The sequence below is a fragment of the Neofelis nebulosa genome, chromosome 1 (genome assembly GCF_028018385.1).
Source record: "Neofelis nebulosa isolate mNeoNeb1 chromosome 1, mNeoNeb1.pri, whole genome shotgun sequence".
NCBI classification, from domain to species: domain Eukaryota; kingdom Metazoa; phylum Chordata; class Mammalia; order Carnivora; family Felidae; genus Neofelis; species Neofelis nebulosa.
Window position 1 is genome coordinate 7,497,701 of NC_080782.1, and position 20,141 is coordinate 7,517,841.

The window sequence follows — 20,141 nt, forward strand, 5'->3', positions numbered from 1 at the left end:
ATGGCTTGGCACTGGTCTTCGTTCACCCCGAAATCGTAACCTCTGATGGTAGAGGACCATGGTCTAAATGCCGTGACTTTTCTTTCTGCAAATCATTCATTCATTCGCTTTCCATTCACTGCTTCCTGAGCACCTACTATGCGCCAGGCAGGTTTGAAAGGGCTGAGCATACAGGGGAGAAAGCAAGCTCCCTGCCTTCTTGGGGCCCACCCTCCAGGGGAGGAGACAGCCAGCAAACCCACAAACCTATGCAGGATGCCCGTGTGGATGAGCCCAAGGGGATTTGCCGCAGGGCAAAGGGCAGCACAAGTGGGGTGGGGATGAGGCAAAGCAGGCACTGAGGTGGCCTCTGGACGCAGGGGACTCTGGACCCAGCACAGGGGGAAGGAGAGCCAGAGGGGCTCGGGAAGGGGAGGGGAGAGAGAGAGGCCAGAGCAGGGTGGGGCCCGCTTAGGACCTGTGGTGCCTCCAGTCTTTGAATTTACTGGTTACGCCACATTTACCTGACCTCGGCCAGGTGAATGAAGCCATTAAGTGGTGTTGACGGCAGGTCCCAACAAGGTGCCTTGGGAACGGCCCTTCGCCTGTGGGCTTCCTCCCCAAACCCATAAACTACAGTCTAGTCAGGGGAAAGACACGAGACAAACCCAAACCGAGCGACATTCCGCCAGCTCCCTGACCACCACTCAACTGTCAAGGACGCCAAAACCAAGGACAAGACTGAGGAAGTGCACAGCCACGAGGAACCCAAGACAAGACAACGAAATGTCACGGGGGGATTCTAGACGGAATCTTGGAACGGAGAAAGGACGTGGAAAAGGCGGAACCTGAGGAAACGCACATACAGTCCAGCCCCTGGTCGATAACAGAGCATCGATGCCGGCTTCTCACTGTGCCCCACGGACCACGCGGACGTAAGACATGAACAGGGCAGGAGCACACACAGCACACAGGGACCCTCTGCTGTGTCTCAGCAGCTTTTCTGTAAATCTAAAAGTATCCCAAGGTTTTTTTTTAATTTATTTTCTTTAAAAATATACAAAGGTCCTCTGGCTAGGAATAATGGCTCTGGAATACAAAGTACAACAAAAATTGATGATAAGTATGCAACAACACCGGAGGCTAATTATTCAGGATTTAACGCCTCTCTACATATTCCTGCCAAGTGGTTTATCAATCCCATTAGACGCCTCAAAGCCAGCCCATTCCATCTCTTTATAAGTCTACGTGATTAAGGTTTATTTCTCTCACTGATCCTGGCTCTTCCTCTCGGGGCCACAAGTGACCAGAAAATCTCCCTGTTCCACGTCAACAATCCATCCAGTCTCGGGTGAGAAAGCTCTTCAACTCAAGTGTTCCTTTGCCTTGGCTGAGTTCTGAACTTCCCTGCACCAACAACGTGTGTCGCCGCTGTGTCCCTGACGTGTCCGTGGTTGTCACCTCTCCAAGGAGGGGGCCTGGCATCCTCCAGGGAGGAGGTGACAGGTGAGTCTGCCTGCATGATGCCCCTGTCGGGTCGCAGGTGTCTGAGGAGACGCTCAGGTAGCTGCAGCCACACCTGTCCCCGGGACTTCCTTCACCTTCCCTGGAAGTACAGAGGACCCTGAGGGCTCCACCTGTTCCCTGAGGACCAAGACTGCCTAGAGCCCCAGAACGCAGGCTCGGGCAGGCTCCCATCCTAAGAGGCCCATCCCCATGGACAGAATCTCCCCTCAGACCTCACTTCTTCCCCGCCGCGGCGCCTTCCCGGCCTCACACAGGATCTCCATGCACGGATTACTCCATGAAGGGTGCTGACAACTTCCGGGGAGAAAGGCAAGATCGGGCTGCCATAGTACATGACCTCAGGCCGCTGGAGCATCCAGGTTGTAGGTCCAAAAGAGAAAATGGGGCAAAGACAATGGGCAGGCAGCAAATAAAGGGAGGCATGTCTCGAGTCTCCCAAACGGCTTTAATTCTCGGATTTCCCAAATGAGCAACTTTAAAACTTTTTTTGTAATGTTTATTTATTTCTGAGACAGAGAGAGACAGAGCATGAGGGGGGGAGAGGCAGAGAGAGAGAGGGAGATCCAGAATCCGAAGCAGGTTCCAGGCTCTGAGCTGTCAGCACAGAGTCTGATGCGGGGCTCGAACTCACAAACAGTGAGATCATGACCTGAGCCAAAGTCGGTCGCTTGACCCACTGAGCCATCCAGGTGCCCCCCACCCCCCCCAATGAACAACTTCAACCTGGAAAGTTAAACCACACCTTGGTGGTTCATCGTAACTACGTAATTAATGATATTTAGCAAAAGTGGAATCTAAATTTGATCTCCAATAACTCGTCTTAACATAATTCAGCTTCTCCCTTTTACGTTTTGGTTGTAGAGATTCTACACAGTTCTTGAAGGAACAAGTCTTCAGCTGAAATCGAATTTACACAGCCTCCTGTATAGTTTGGACGGATGCAGTGCCTAACACTATTTAAACGGCGGCTACTTGGAGGTAATTTTTTTCTTTTCCAAGCTATTATGCACACGCATATTTTGAGCTTAAGTAAGATAAAGATACAAACATTTTTACAAGATAAAGCAATTAGTAAGCAATAAAGGTGATTTGATTTATAGAGCTAATACAAGAATGTTTAAAATCTATTATAAGCTGAAGAAATCTGTTCTTTATTTAGATAAAATGGGAATTAACTCTCCCACTCAAGAGGAAAATGAAATTGAAAAATGAAACATACGTAAGGGAACTGTGTAATCGCCAAACTGAGTCCCCACAAAGGACAATTACGATTTGAGTAGAAGAAGTAAATGTATTTTAAATGTCTAAACGGCACCTCCTTTTGCAGAACCTTATCTTATCACAGTCCCGTCAGAGATAGAGGCTCCCTTACTATCACCTCTCGTAAAAGAAGGTGGTTTCAATTTCTAAAATGACCAACTTAATCATGCTCACGAATCCCATAAAAATGCAGGAACTGAACACGTTTCTAGAGGGAGAAACCATCTGAGCATATTTTTCAAATCTTAGCTCTGAGTGGAAGCATTCTGTATCATGTAAAATTGTTTACAAAACCTCAGAAATCAAAGCCATTAAGCACAATCTGAGTGCCTAAATTATTACACAAATGTATAAAAGGATACAAGGAGGGCCCAAAGGGAAGGGGGCATAGCTCTGTTCCTGCGGGGAGTTATCACTGATCTGTCATCATTGCTGCATCAAACCACCTGCTGGTGGACCCTCCTGTTGATCTGGAAGAAGCGGCTGCCGGGCAAACTGAAATCAGCAAATGATTATTAAGCACTCAAAAGCTTAACTCTCCACTCTGGGTCCAAAGCGAGTAACTCAGGACCATCCTTAGGGGCAGAATAGCTCCCTGTAGACTCTGCGGGCTTCTATCCGGATGCCAGCAAGGTGCCAACTCTGTATCACTGCCTTACGGACGCTGAGCTGGGCTGACTAGTGGAATGGTGCCCCCCCAAAATAATTCGTGTCTACCCGCAACTTCAGAACGTTACATGATTTGGAAATAAGGTTTTTGCAGATGTCATTATTAGTTAAATTAAGATGAGGTCATTCCAGATTAGAGTGAACCCTAAGCCACCTACCATATCCTTCTAAAAAAAGACACAGAGATGATGCCACATGGTGAGACTAAGGTGGAGTCTGCAGTGATGCGTCTACAAAACAAGAACACCAAGACGGGGGGCAACCACCGGAAACTGGGAAGCGCCACGGAACAGATTCTCCCTCAGAGCCTCCAGAAGGAAGCAATCCTGCCCACACCCTGATTTCAGACCGTTGTGGGAGCCCTAGGAAACAAATACAGATGGCAACAACAGCCACAACAATAATAACGAGCATCCCCTTGGCCACAGTATAAGGACTTAGCAAATCTCACCCGCTATTAACGTAATTACAAATATATACGTAAACACTTTTCAGGGTAACCAAGGGAATATTTAATAAACCATGAGTTTTGAGGGCACCTGGGTGACTCGGTGGAGCGGCCAACTTCAGCTCAGGTCATGACCTCACGGTTCTTGTGCTCTCTCAAAAATAAATAAACCATTTAAAAAATAAATAAATAAACTATGAGTTTTCTTTCCGCGAAGGGATTTTGAGTTTAGAGTTCTGCACTTCAAATACTTACTAAACACGTATGTATTGCATGACCAAAATATTTTAGGGTTTGACCTGGACCCCATGCAAGGATACCAAACACACAGAGAGGGAGAATAAGATACATGTAGATGTGTTTGGAGTAGAAATGAGACATTCAGATGATAATGAGATTCACAACAAGGCATACAATACATTACCTTGAATCACATCAAACAGGCAATTGTTGACCATTTTGGAAAGACAAAAATAGCTATTTCGTATGGTTTATGCCAAGGGTCAAAAACTATGGCCTGTGGGCCAAATCTGGCCCCCTACTTATTTGTGCAAATAAAGTTTTATCGGAACACAGCCATGCCACCCCTTTGCACGATGCCAATGGCTATTTTCATACTACGACAGCACAACTGAGTAGTCGTGACACAGACACGTGGACCTCAAAGCCTAAAATATTTGCCGTTTGACCATTTACAAGAAACCTTTGTGAACCCTTGATTTCACCTAATTTTTACATGAAATGACTGGCAGTGACAGCAAAGGCAAGAGAATTTCAGGAGCAGGTAAAATCGGTACAATGCATTCCCCAGGAGCCCAGGTTTGAATTGGGACTTGACAAGGAGCTGGATTCTGAACCAGAAGGTACCGGGACTCTTTTTTTTTTTTTAACGTTTGCTTTTGAGAGAGAGAAAGCAGGCAGGGGGAGGGCAGAGAGAGGATCCAACACGTACTCTGCAGTGACAGCAGCGAGCCTGATGCGAGGCTCAAATGAACTGTGAGATCATGACCTGAGCTGAAATCTCACGTTTAACCAACTGAGCCACCCAGGCGCCCCCAGAAGGTACCAGGAGTCTTCGAGGGCAACAGATAATAATGGTTGTGCTGGCTCTCGGGCTCCAAATGCCAGGAGCACCCCCAGGCACTGAGACAACCCAAAATGCCCCCCCCCCACCTATGTCCAGGCACTTTCTCTGCTGAGACTCATCAGGGAAGAGGAATGAGAAGGAGAAAAGTTTGATAAGGTTTTCAGAGAGGCTGCAATTCCATGTACAGCAGACTGAGAAAGGGCAGGGAGACAGTATGACAAGCATTATACCAGGAAGATGGAGTTCTAGACATGTGAAATAATTGAATCTAGAGAAAAAAAAAAAAAAAAAAAAGATCGTACTGTTTGGAATATCTGTCCTGGTAGTCCTTTATAGGGCCATATTGTGAAGAAAATAATTATTCCAATGATTGCAGGAATTATAATTTTAAAAATTATGCAGAGCTCCAGAAAATTGGGAACCCCCGCGGGGTTATTAATAGCCAGAAAAGCAAGCAAAAGGAGCACTTCTTTCTCGTTAAAAGCCTCACACTTCATCCAAACCATGACCTCCTATACAACTTGTATTGTATGTTGAGTTGCAAAGTTCTTGCTACCAAATGCTTCCCAAGGTCATATAAGTACTGAAAGGAAGGGGGAATTTGCCTGGGTCAGGACAGTCCTCCTCTTCTCCACACACACCAATTAACTAACAACACAAACATTTAAGTTCAGGATTAAGCTAAAAAGCCACGTGGGATGCATGTGTACAAAACAATACGTAAACAGATATTTATGTGTTTGTACATCCGAGATTAAGGATACCTCAGACCCCATTTATGAGGGCCGTCCCAGAATAATACAGTTTACTGATTTTATCAAAACTAATTCATAGCATATACAAGTGTATTTAACTACATAAACCAGCATTCGGCGACCCTGTGAAGATGTCAGCTTGCACGACAAGAATTATCCAGTTTAAAGAGACTGACCTAGAACGCAGTTGCTCCCGAGTTTCTAAAGGAAATACTATCCGCCCTCAGTTAAGGTCCAAAGCCATTTCTTCCCTAAGAGTCATCAGTCTGGAAGCCCTGGAGTGGCTTGACTTCGAGTTAGAAGTTCTCGTCCCTGGTCCCTCCTCCCTCCACGCTGGTGGTCATCGATAAGGTGGCCAGGATTCTGGTCCTGTTTCAGCACATGATCATATATCCAGCCACATGATCTGCGTCACCCCTGCTTAGCTTTATGTGACTATGTAACTACGCCAATAATGGATGCCAACCTACCACGCCGGGCTGGGAGTGACTACAGCTAGACAAGGCTCAAAAGCTCTTCACAGGCATTAGAAAAGATCATGGAGTTTTTAACTTCTCACATTCTTCCCCATGCTGGCAGGAGCCGCTGTCACAAAACCAACTGAAAATGGATGTCAATGCTATCGTTCTGGGGCTGGGATAGCCAGGGTTCAGAGGGACCCAGGCCACGCTGAGCCTGAGCCAGCTCAACCACCACCTCTAAGCCTCCTGGGCTGGACGGAGGGAGCATTTTCCAGTTCTGAGAGCCGGGAGGGGCTCCGTTGAGGGTGCCTGGGTGGAGGCAGGGGCGGGGGGCACCGAGGCCTTAGAAGGATGCAGCCAGCCATGCACCCTCCTCAGGACGCAAGCCTTCCTTCAGCCCCTCCAGGCCACCCATGGGAGGAAGCCAGCCCGGAGGAGAAGGCCAGCAAGCCTGGGATGCAGTCCACGCAGCTGGACCTCCCGAGCCTGGAGAAGGCTCCAGAGAGGATCTACCGGGGAAAGCGGAAGATACCCAGCATCCACCGAGGAGAAATCACTAGCCTTTCTGTTCGTTTACCTTTTCCTAACATCAAGTGATATTTGCTTTTTTGGCAAAGTCAAGCAACAATTCCCAGCCCTGTTTTTATTTTGGGCCAATTTCCTTTTTCTTCCCACCTCCCTCCTACCGCTCTGTGTGGGCATTCGTGGGCAGGTGACCTGCCAGAGGAGCGGATGCAAGGGCCTTGTGCAATGTGCTCTGAAGTAGAGGAAGATGTTAACCCACACCTGGGCTTGGCAGGAGACTTTCTATTCACAACACAAACACTTCGCTATCACTGGAAAGTGCTCACTGTGGAGCGGGCGATTCACATGCATCCCCGGTCTCTAATCTTCAGAGAACCGCCTACAGGCAGGAAGGGCTCTTACCGTTTTAGAACCGAGAAGAGAGTGGCACAAAGAGGTTAAGACGCCCCTCAAATTCTCCTAGAACTGAGCTACAAAGCCAGCCACTCCGATCCCAAATCTACTCTGGTAACGGCGACATTCATGCTGCCTCATCATCTTCCTGGAAAGAGCTACAGGACTTTGATATTTAAGGATATCCTGCAATGTTCATCGTGGAGCAAAAAAAAAAAAAAAATGCATTTTGATGAAAAAAGAAAGATCGTTCATTCTGTTATTTGTAAGTTTGACATCCGCATGTTGTATCTGCTGAAGTATCCGTGTGTTCGCCTCCAAATCCTGTCGTTACAGAAACGACGTCAAGTATGATTGACCTTAGCAAGTGATTACACATGTCTTTTGTTGGTTCCCATACACTGCACACGAGGAATGACGCGGCAGATGGGACTTTTCCACAGATGGCCTCCACACAATCTCCCGTCCCACATGTTCTGCTGCGTGCCTTGGCACTTGCCCGTCACTACGCACTCGATGTCTCCTACCCGGGGATCTGGGCGAGCCCGAGGGCTGTCGTGACCGTTGCAGCACGGCGGAAGTAGCTGGTGCCAGCTCTGGGCACGGCCTTAAACGGCCTGGAGTGTGTTTCCTGCCTGTGGAAGCCCAAGCCTTCGGGTAAGGGGAGGGAAGGCACACGGAAGGACCCCCTGGCGCCAGACCTGTGAGTGAGCCCATCTTGAACATCCAGCTCTGGGAAGCCTCTGATGATGCTAGCCTACCTCCTTGTGTCATGTGATGTGACGGCCACCTCGTGAGAGACCCGGGGAGAACCACCCAGCTGAGCCCAGCCTCGTGAAAGACTGAGAGAGAGAGAGTAACAACTTAATGTCCTCGGCCACTAAGTTAGGGGATGATGCATCACATAGCCACAGATCACGGAAACAAACAAATGTATCCATGTGCAATGATACGCACTGCATCGCCTACAGGTGAGGTGACCCTTGAACAACAACGGGTTTGAACAGCTTCTTTGGTTGACAACTACAGCACGGTTCTGTAAATATAGATTTCCCTTCCTTAGGATTTTCACGATAACCTTTTTCCTCTAGCTTACTTCATTGTAAGAATACGGTATGTAACATGTACACATATGGAACGTAGTAGTCAACTGTTCATGTTCTTGGTAAGGCTCCTGATCAACGGAAGGCTATCAGTAGTCAGGTTTGGGGGAATCAAAAGTTTTAAGCACATTTTTGACTGTGTGGGGGGCAGGGGTCACTGTCCCCAAGCCCCACCCCGTGTTTTCCGAAGGTTTATTGTATTTACTTCTGAGAAGAAAGATAAGAGGGGCCTCGAAATAAGTCTACATGATTTGCCTCTGTTCCCAGGTATTAAATCAATTTCACAGGGGAGCCAGGCATCGATAGATTTCAGGAGGACCCAGTTCCAGAGGTCTGAAAAGCCTTTGTGATCAGGTAGCTCTCAGGACACAGTGGTTCTATGTGCAAGACTCGGCACTTCTGGAAGTCCCCAGAGAGAGGCAGAAGGGCAGCTTCTCCGAGTTCTGAGCCTGCCGTAGCTGTATCCAGCTGTATCCAGATGGTTGTGGCTATGGCAAGTCCTCCCCCCCCCCCGGTTCTGAGAGCACCGGCAGCTGTCAGCCATCTCGCAGTCTGGGGACCACCTAAGGACAGCAGCCAGGCCCTGGGTGGGGAAAACTGCTTGCCTCAGTCCGCCACCCCGCTCTCACCGCTTCTGCCCCATGTTACTGAAACAAAGTCCCCACAGCCTTCTCGCTGGCAGCCAGGCTTCTCGGCACCTTCCCCAGAGGTGAGGATGCCACTTGGCCGGCCCCAGGGGGCAGCTGGGGCCTCGCTCTCCCCCTGGCTGTTCCCCCACCTGCTGAACGGCTCCTTCCCAACAGCTTCAGGACATAGGACGGTGGCCTTTATTTCACGCTAAGTGACTGAACCGAAATTACCACTAATAAACTGCAATTAAAACAAAATAAAACATGCAAGCTCTGTGTGCCAGGAATATTTCAGACACTGACCTCTAGGCCTCTGCCAATAGTGTTAAGCCATCTACTGAACCGGTGCCAGAATTTTTTTTTTTTTTTTCAAATTATAAACTAATGACATGCTTTCAAATACTGGCCTCCTCCTCCGCCTATCTCAATCCTTATAAAATTCCATGGGTATATTTGGAAGTAAGTAGGAAGTTAGCCTTCAATTATTCATTCGTCCTGTTTAAAACTCTTCACAAGAAGGGGAGGTGGGGACTGTGAACTGAAAGGTCTTTTGGGTTCCACCCTCTTTCTACTACTTCCGTACCCAGATCCTCACTGCTTTTACACTCTCTTGGGTCATGTGGAACAGAAGCCTTCAGAATAGTTACCCGGAACTTAAGCACCATGAAATGCAGAGGGTGTCATGTTCAAATAGACTCAGTAGAGCATCCATAACCTCTAAGGAGAAGGAAAGAGCTGGGAGGACAGACAGGTGCTAAAGGGCACGGACGAACAGAAGGCAGACTCTTCACTCCCCTTGCTGCTCTTGACCTCTGCGTTCTCCAGCTTTGTCAGGTGCAACGGTTTCCAAACATGTGTATCCCAAGCACAGTTGGCAATCCGTTGCTGCACTGGGTTATACCCAGAAGGGACAGACCATGACAGCCCATGTGTTTAAAGAAAGAAAGGGGGGCGGGAGGGAGAGAGAGGGAGAGAGAGAGAGAGAGAGAGAGAGGAAGGAGAGGGGAGGGGAGGAGAGAAGAGAGGAGAGGAGAGGAAAAGGAAGGAAAGAAAGGGAAAGGGAGGAGAAGAAAACAAAGTCATGTGCACACAGGGCTGCAGGTGGTGACAGGAGAGTCCATATTCAGGAGCCACATTTTTTTACAGGTAGAGGATTTCACAGCTGCACATAAGGTGATATATAATTAAAACATAAACACATCTGTCCCAGTTAAACACCCAAAGGGAAACAACACACATAACTCGCAAATTCGTCATACCTGAAACACCACCCTGGCAAAAACAAACAAACAAAAACTTCCTTGGTAGTAATCTCTTGCTCCAAAGCCACTTGCCAAAATTTGTGTCCTGACAAGTCGCTGCTGGTTCAGGTTTACATAAAGGGACAAAACGGAAGGAAACAGAATGGAAGGGCGTTCATCCTTCTGGTTCACAGACACACATGCAACGAGAGACGGCGGGTGGGCCCCGTTCGCACACCACTTGAGACACGTGGGCAGAGTGTGGCATCCAGCGTCACGTTAACCGTGGACCCATCACGCGCCGCAGACAAAGCAGCGTTCGGGACACGGAGGGCAGTTTGTGAAAGAGAAATGGCCCTCCTCCGGAAGCCCAGAGTCTGGGAATGTTGACCGACGCGCTGGAACCCCTGTAACAAGAAGCTTCTGCACATCGCAGGCGCTGCTCGGGGCGGGTGGGGGTGCTGGGCGTCTGAGCACACAGTAGGCGAGCGGAGTAGATGAGCACACAGCAGGCGAGCGGCATAGGTGATGGCGCAGTAGGCAAGCGGCACCGGGCGGGCAGGCTCCCCAGGGGCGGTCTCTGGCGGCCTTGTGACCAGACTGTTGCTCCAGCACCAATTCTCCTGTTCCATCCCGGGGCTCTTCCATTTCAGGAAAGGCTTATTTCCCTTTCCTGACTGCAAAGCGCATTAACCACGGGAAAAGGCAGCCCGGCGGCCAGGGTGGATGCTGCAAGTTTGTCCCTGCGAACACCGGGAAGCACACCGCACGCTGGCGGCCTTGGGAGGCACGGCGGTGAGCTTGTCCAAACAGGGGTCCGGGCATCCAAGTTCCCTGACAGTCCCACGGGGGTGACCATAAACTTCTCAAAGGTCCGGAAAGGAAGTCCGTGAACACCTGGATCCTTACTCACCTGGAAGCTCCTGATTTTCAGGCCCTCTCTACTCGAAGAGAACCTAAAGAACCTAGAGAACCTAGAGAACGAGTCTGAGGACACCACCGCCTCGCTGCAGGTGCTCTGAGAGAGTGGCTGTGCATCCTGGGCAGAGGGGACCGAATGCAGGTCCAGGCCTCCTGGGTGTGCACCTTCCAAACCTCCACTGCTCCCTTAGTCCCAGGAAGTGAGGCAACACGGCCAGGGCACAGACAAGCGCACTGTCCCCACTGTGCCCAGCCCCACTCCTCCACCTGCTATCACAGCCCTCCTGGATCAGGGTTCTGGACCATCCTCAGTGTCCGAATGAACCCGAAGCCTCGTTAAAGTTCTTGAAAATACACACCCAACAGAGCAGAAACCTCTGTCCTGTACACACTGTATTCCCAGGGCAGGGCTTGGGCTCTGGCACAAAGGAAGATTCTGGTAATCATTTTTTAGGTAACTACACAAGCTACCTTTCATCTGTCCAGCTCCTCTGGACTACACTAAAAAGAAATGGTCCACGTTATAATGGAACCCCTGTGTAAGCCCTTAAGAACATGATATGGGGGCGCCTGGGTGGCTCAGTCCGCTACTCGTCTGACTCTTGGTTTCGACTCAGGTCATGATCTCATGGTTCGTGGGATCCAGGGATGGAGCCTGCTTGGGATTCTCCGTCTCCGTCTCTTTCTGCCTCTCTCTCTCTTCTCTCTCTCTGCTTCTGTCTCACTCAAAAATAAATACATAAACATTTAAGAAGAAGAAGAACATAATAAGTCACCATCTCTCTATGAAGGTTTAGAAAAATCCCTGCCTGGAGACAAACACTGGACAGCCTCCCCATCTTCCAAATTCTGGGAGTCTATGGAATGGTATTATCAGTTAGGAGGCCCTCCACATTCAACAGATAAGATGCTAGCATTCAACCAAATGCACTGCCCTTCCTTTGAATCAAGTCAACCTCCTGTCTGCCATGTCAGTTTGAACTAAGACGACAGAAAGGCTTGTCAGAATAAAACTGTTCAAAAGCAGTTCATCCTCTTGTAAATTGTGGATTACTTTACAAACAAACAAACAAGCAAACAAACAAACAAAAAAAAAAAAAACCTTGGGGAAAAACAGTTATCAACCATCACTGCCAAGGACAACTGTAGGCTACATATATATTGAATAATGAAGTGTTTCTCTAGACATAAGGAAGTGGAAATAGAATTCTTTCAAAGCAAACCGGTCATTTGACTCTGGCATGATTGGAGGCAACATGTGTAAGAGATCTTTTCAGGAGGGTAACTGCAGCTCTTCTTTTTACTACGGATGAAAGGTTACTGTGATAAGCGAGACTTTCAGCCTGAAAGGGTCCTCCTTTGACCTTCTGTTCATGTAAACAAAACAGGAGGGGGGAAGGAGGATCTCAGCTGTTCACCTCTATACCCCTACCAATAACATAAACATACCCATCGGGTTTTTAACTGTCCTCATCATCAAGGCACTGTCATCTTCCAACAGGCTGAACCACTGCCAATCTGATCAGCGCCCACTCCGCCTAGCCCCGAATTCCATAGCTTCTGACCCCTTTGTTCACAGTGAGAGGTGATTCTTTTGTGATCTCCATACAGTGATGTATTGTTTGACCAAAGCAATCAATCCTAACGTCAGATTCAGGTCGGCAATGCAAAGATGTGGAACAGGCACGTTGTCTGAGCCCTTGACACTGTGCTGTCCAAGATCCCGTGACTAATTTTGGATCCTTGGAAATTGGCCACCACAGGATACATTTGAATTTGCTAAAAATAGCCCCAGTGCCCCTCCAAACGTTCCAAATACTGTGGCAGCAAGAGAACCGTGCTCAAAGCTGGCTTACTCCCCTGGAGTGCAGTAAAGGGACAGAATTTCATGATATGGGATTTTTTGAGATCATCCATAAGATATTTTAAATAGACTTTTCACTTTAGAACTGACAGTTAAATAACTTAAAGCGAAAGATGATGAATATACAACCGAATGTCTTTGCGCTAAGTAGAAGCAAGCCATGTTGTATGCCGTAGATCAATAGAAAACAATTGATACTATTTTCAGAATACTCCCTGGGCCTCCACTCCACTTAAATGTGGAGCATTTAATTAAGTAAATCCAATTAATCATCTGGAAGCCAATGTGAGAAAAGGAAACAGCTAACAACCTCCCAATTGTTCAGAAAGGCAAAGCATTTCAAACATGTACATTTTACCGTTCCTTACGTACTCTAATTATGTCTTTATAAGAATTCCTTTAGCTTTCTACCAATTCCTAAAAATCTAAGGCCAAACTCTTTTACAGAAATACACCTACAAAATCCTTTCCTTCCTACACATTGGAAGATACAAGAGACAGACCTGGTTGGCACTGGAGCTTGGCAGATGGACCTCCACGCGGGAACTTTGTCAACAACTGACATAAGCTATAACATGTTTGTAACATACATATATTCATAAACTGTAACATGATCAGGCAAAATGGCTACTTGGCAGAAGTCAAAGTCGACCCCAAGAGCTAGATTTAAAAAGACACAGTAGCCTTTCCCTGACCAGCAACAAAGATAAACATGAGCGATCCCACACACTTTGAAATGAGCAGCCTTCCCAGAGGTGTTTCTTGTTTGTTTTCCTAAATGTACCCCTGCAGGCTTAACTAAACCAGGTGTTCAGTCAAAAGTGCAATTAAAGAAGAACCCCCAAAGGCCACTCGGGCCCCCCATATCAGTCCCCTAGCTGAGCCACTCACTGACTGCACTCTTTTTCCAGGCGTCTTGACTAAGATTTTACCAAGCCTCCAATCGTGGTCCTGTTCTCCCCACTTAGCACGTCCTCCAACAACCCCAGGCAGGAAATCTGGTCCCCAAAGCCAGCTCTCAGGGGAACATACACTTTCAATTTAAACACAAAAACTTAAAAGCCCATCAAAAAACACTTACTTACCGGCTAATCCTAAACTGCATTCAGGCCCATGAGCCACACACCAACGGGCTCTTCTGCAAATCACAAGCTCCCTGACAATGGGGAGGATCAGAGCTTTTGCGGCCTCAGACACAGGAGGAGGACAGAGCAAGCCAGTGTGGCCTTTATTAAATCGAAAAGAGTAGGTGGAACCAACATTCTCTGGAGCTCAGAGGGGTCTCCATTACCCAGGATGATCCTGTCCTTTCTGTGCCCCTCCTTCATGTTGACCCCAAACTGACCCACCAACGGAGCCAGGGGTTCCAAAATGGGAGAAGTAGGCAGGGTGACATTTTGGAGCGTTCTAGAAGCCAATCTGCACCTTACTGTGCTGTTCTAACCTACGATCCCTGGCTGAGAAGTCATGATGATTCTTTTCCCTCTGAAGAGAGAAGATCAAAGTAATCGGCCACTAAATTAAGAAACCTAGGATTTTCTGAGAGATTATCAAGAAACTCAGGGTCACAAATATGAAATGAAAAATGTTGATCTGGTCTTCTTCCCCAATTCACACCAAAGCCTACACTACTCCCTTCTAGCAACCAAAACAAACAAATAAAATACACTTTTAAATTGTGTCTGAATCTGCAGTGTGTGATTTTTGCTTATAACTTGCATTATAATAAGAAAATAGTCTCAGGGTGCTGGGGTGGCTCAGTCAGTTAAGCATCCCACTCTTGATTTCAGCTCGGGTCATGATCTCTCGGTTTGTTGAGTTCAAGCCCCATGTGGGGCTCTGCACTGACAGTGGCAGAGCCTGTTTGGGATTTTCTCTCTCTCCCTCCCTCTCCCTCTCTTCCCCTCCCCTGCCCTCTCTGTCTCTTCCTCTTTGTTTGCCCCTCCCCCACTCATGTTCGTTCTCTCTCTCTCTCAAAATAAACTTTAAAAAAGAAAAAAGAAAAAAGTCCCTTTAAATTTTATGTAGACCTAGGAAAATGCCCTTCTTCTCAAACAAAAACTTACAGTATGCTACTCTCAGTAACCCCTTCACCCCTTCCCCATGCCTGTCAAGTTCATCTTCTCTCTGGTCATGGTCCAAGTTCAAAGCATTCACTTTCTTGAGCCTACCTCAATAAACAATGTGTCAATAGATACTCTTTTAAAAACGGTCTTCAAGGTATTTTAATTGACAGGGTATCTGATCACTACGAAGACTGATGTTCCCCTCTATTGTTCTGTGGTTTATAACTTTAGCAACGAAAGTCCCAACCTTTACACTTACTCCACGAAGTTCTGCAGAAGAGAACCTACTGCACAGATGCCCGGGTCCGGGATGCAAGACGTGTGGGACCTCCGGGAGGCCCCTCAGCTGATGTCATCCCCAGGACACATGCCATCAGATCCCCACTGTGAATCCTTCCCAGGCTTTCCTCTGCACCAAGAGAAACCTCAACGAGATGGAAACCCAGCAGGTGGGCCTGGAGAAATTGTTCAAAGTTAAATAACATTTGCAGGCGTAAGCTTTCGAGTGAATGAATCTTTGCAATTCTTACTTGCCAGCTTGCAGTTTCCTGAATGATTTCTTTTCACGAGCTGGTGATAGGACCTAGGAGTTTCCATCACTGCTGGCAGACGGAGAGTAAATTTGGCTCCAGGCCTGACTCTGGAGTCGGCTCGGAAAGCGGAGACAGCCACAGTGCACTGGCTGGCCTTGCAGAGCTCTGCAAAGGGCTCCCCTCCCCACCCTCCCGCAGCCCCACACCCCTGAACACTGCACAGTTCACATCCAAGGGCGGTATTTCTACATATAGAAAGTTGAGGGAAAACACTGGTTTAAGACGCGCATTGTAAAAGAAAGCGACGGGATGGATAGGAAGAGTGGGAAATGTTTCCAACCCGAGCAAATGGGTTTAGGTATCCCCACCTGCTGAGCACCACCTTTAAGGTATGACTGGGAGCCAAGGAAGTCAGAGAGAGATCCAAAGAGGCTTCAGGTCCCTTCCACCATGACGTGACTCGGGAATGGAGACGTTCCTACTGCCCTGGAGCAAATGCTTTGAGCTGCATGTTTTTCCCAGCTTGGGAACACCATCCAACGTGCAGCAAATGTCGGGGTGTGACTTAACAGCCATCACATTCCTGTCACACTCTTAACCGACCTAGATGAGGTCCGACCTGTATGAGCCAACGCGAAGCACCACACGAACAAGACTCTGGGTTAGAGAACATGTCTCGCACAGTCATGGGGCATCAACAGGAACTCTGAAGCCCCTCGGCAAAGAGTCAGGTGCTGGAGACGCCAAACAGTACCAGACAGGACAAAACCTGGCAAACCCCTTTCACGTGGTGGGATGGACACTGCAACAGAGAAGGGAAGGCAAGGAGAGTGAGCCGGCTCTTATTAGAAACGATACGGTCAATTAGAAGACGTCACGAACTCAGCTTGGCTTAACGCTTTTCTGGTAAAGGAGGAACACAATAATTAAAAGGCTGCTGGATTAGTAAGAGAAAACTGAAAAAGCCATCAAAGGATATCTGAGGAACAGCCCTGTTGGAACAGAAAAGAAACCAGAGTCCAGCATTCTCCTTCTCACACTGGGCATCTGCGCCCCTTACCCTGGACAGAGTTCAACATCTGGGCACTGGACCCTTGCTCTGAAAACATCATCTTCCTTTTCTATTTACAGCCTGGCAATACTAAACTTAAATCATGAAAATGCCTATCTTTACCTCCTAGCTCAAACTTTATAGGAGTTTTCCTTTGCTGACAGGTTGGCAAACTTCCTCCGATTTTAAACTTCAGAAAAAGGACAGGAAGTAAGGTAAGGAGGTATCTGCACATTAGCCTTACACAGCCCAGGGCTGGGAAGTAAACATTCCAGGCTGTTTCCTGATTCCAAACTGCCAGAGTAAAGTTAGGATCCTATATGTCTTAGTGTTTAAAATCAGTATTTGATGTTAACATCTGGATGCTTTCCAGAAAAGGAAATGGTTAGGAAAAAGTAAAAAATCATCAAAAGTAATAGTCTAACGCGTTTTCTCCACTGAGGACAATGTCTTCATGTAGTTCCCGACGTAACACTTCCTCTTATTATGATCAATTCTAGCTATCAGAGCTGATACAAATCAACAGTTCTCTAAAGGAGGTCTTAAAGCAAGAGAACATCACATTGCTTCTTATTCCTGAGGTTTCAAAACTAAGTATCAGTCCTAGCGACATGGAAATTTCTCTAATCATGTAACCAATCTGTTTAACAGAATGCCTAACTAGTTATCCCTGAAATCCGGGGAATATTAGCTCATTGAAAATGAAAGAAAACCACCACTAAAAAATACCCACGTAACCAGTGTGTTATTGACCAATTTAAACCATCAAAAGTGACATCAAAAATAAAAATGTCACCCACCCCTTTGCCCTCTAATAAGCAAAAGGAAATACTAATGTAATCTCAAAAATAATTCCTTACCACTCACCAAAGATGAGTAATAATTTAGGATTGGTAATAGAAAAACACAGTCATTTTATAATTAATACTCTTAATTTGCATCTAGGCTGCAAGTTTGGGAGCGGGCAAATGTGGGGTAAGCCAATCAGAAATAACATTGGTAAGAAGTCAATAAAGCTATCGCACTAGGATTTGAAATTTGGTCAATCTCAGTTGTTGCCTGCAACTTCAAAGACTGAAGAAATTAAGCGTTGTTAGAAAATGCTTGTCGGAAACATCACAGGGCTGGATAAAAATACTTTATTGCTAATGGAGAGACGCACATGAGCTCTGAGGCCTGCAAGCTGCAGCCAGCTCTCGAAAAGCCATCCTGGGTGTATCTGGAGCTCGGACAGTCTGTGCCAAAGTAAACACTCCCATGGAAAGTCACCATGTGGAAACCAACTGGTGTGGAGAGAGTAAGGTGCCCGAGAGAGACCCGAGGAAGCCCGTGGCAGGAGGCAGAGAGGACTTTAATGCCCTAAACAGATGGAAGTTGCAATAAACAAGAGGGAACAGCTAAAGACACACCCCCACCCAGAGACAACAGTCCAAGAGCAAGGAAATTACAGGCAATTCATATGTAGCTCTCCCCATAACCTAATTTCAGCTTGCGCTTTAACCGCAAAACTTGTCAAAGCAGAATAGAAAGAGCTAGAAGCGATGCTACGGTGACTCTTCTCTAAAAGGAGAAAAAAAAAACAAAACAAAACACTCTGCTTTAAGTACTCAGGCTCTGGGCATTTAAAAAATCTGCACCCTGCCACTGGATCTGGCTGTTAGAAGTTGCCTGCCTCACCAGCCTCAGGAAAAGCCGTGCTAAGCACAGGTACCAGGACCCAGAAGCAGGCATCGTTGAGGCTTTGCCCACCACAGGAAAGCAGCACTGTTTGTGAGCAGAGCAATTCTCCAGAGTTCCAGACCCTGCAGCTCTGACCAGGAGATGCTGTGTTTCCAAAGACTGCCTCCCCTCCACCCCCAGCTATGCCACATAATAAAACGGACAGAAGAACAATCCAGTCTAACGCATGACTGGGAACAGAGTGGGCACCAAACACACCCACGAGCTAGACTGGCTGGTGAGTTAATTGAGTGATTTAATTCGGTTCTGTGGTCTCATCCCAAAACAACCTGGGTTTGCTCATTTGCGTAAAAGAGGTCACAATGCGGACACACTTCCCAGGAAGAGCCTCAGCGTCAAAGAAATGCCCATCACCTCAGCATCCTCCAGCCTCGGCACCAGCCTTTGTGAAACCCAGGGAAACACAGAATAGGACTGCCACTAAACAGCAGGATTTGTTTGGGCCGATGGCAGTTTAATATTTTTTGTAATGTTTATTTTATTTTTGAGACAGAGACAGAGCATGAGCGGGGGACGGGCAGAGAGAGAGAGAGGGAGACACAGAATCCCAAGCAGGCTCCAGGCTCTGAGCTGTCAGCACAGAGCCCAACGTGGGGCTCGAACTCACAGACCACGAGATCACGACCTGAGCCGAAGTCGGATGCTCAGCCGACTGAGCCACCCAAGGCGCCCTGGGCCAATCGCAGTTTAAGGCACTCAAATAGTAGAGATTATGTCACAGTTCCTTTTTTTCTTTTTAAACAACTTTTATTGAGATATAAGTTACATACTACAAAATTTACTCCTTGTAAGTGTACAATTCAATGGGTTTTAGTAAATGTACAGGGTAGGGTTGTAGGACTCTCCACAATCCAGTTTTAGAACATTTCCATCATCCCCAAAAGACCGGCCTGCCCATGGTCAGGACCTCCCAAATCCCCATTCCCGGCCCCGGGCAATCACTAATCTGCATTCGGTCTTTATAGGCTTGCATTTGCTAGACATTTCATACAAACTGAATCATAGGATATGTGGTCTTCTGTGACTGGCCTCTTTCACTAAGCATAATGTTTTGAAGTTCACACACAGTACAGCATATATCAAGAATCCATTCATGTTATTGCCGAATAGTAGTCCATTGGATGGCTATACCACATTTTGTTTACCCACTGATTTGTTTTGGCTTATTAAATCTATAAATCCAACTAAGTGACCAGGCTTATTGGCCTATTCTCAGAAATAAGAAAGCTTGCCGTATTTCTAAACTTAGTCTAGAATTCCTGAACTCTCTATAAATGTATGAAGATACGTAACGAGGATTTCATGTTTCCTGGAATTTTTTTTTTGGGGGGGGTGCTATTTTTTTTTTAATGTTTATTTATTTTTGGGGCGCCTGGGTGGCGCAGTCGGTTAAGCGTCCGACTTCAGCCAGGTCACGATCTCGCGGTCCGTGAGTTCGAGCCCCGCGTCGGGCTCTGGGCTGATGGCTCGGAGCCTGGAGCCTGTTTCCGATTCTGTGTCTCCCTCTCTCTCTGCCCCTCCCCCGTTCATGCTCTGTCTCTCTCTGTCCCAAAAATAAATAAAAAACGTTGAAAAAAAAATAAAAAAAATAAAAAAATTAAAAAAAAATGTTTATTTATTTTTGAGAGAGACAGACAGAACACAAGCAGGGGTGGGGCAGAGACAGACAGAAACACAGAATCTGAAGGAGGCTCCAGGCTGAGCTGTTAGCACAGAGCCCAATGCAGGACTCGAACTCACGAACCGTGAAATCATGACCTGAGCCAAAGTCCAAAATGCTTAACAGAATGAGCCACTGAGGCACCCCAGGAGTGTTATTTTAAATAAGTAAACAACATCTTTGAATTTCCATTTCTTATGTTTTAATACAGATGTCTTCAAACACATAA

The 20,141-nt window shown here is 47.1% G+C and overlaps 1 protein-coding gene across 9 annotated transcripts in view; it reads right to left on the reverse strand.

Moving 5' to 3' along the window:
* SEMA5A (semaphorin 5A) overlaps positions 1-20,141 on the reverse strand; it is a 478,983-nt gene that overhangs the window by 452,362 nt on the left and 6,480 nt on the right. Inside the window, exon 1 of one of the 9 annotated variants that reach the window (XM_058715439.1) lies at positions 7,114-7,266. The exons of the other annotated variants lie outside the window; for them this stretch is intronic. The gene's annotated coding sequence lies outside the window, so the exon portion shown is untranslated. Of the gene's footprint in view, positions 1-7,113; positions 7,267-20,141 lie in introns of those variants that run through there. 9 annotated transcript variants of the gene reach the window in all.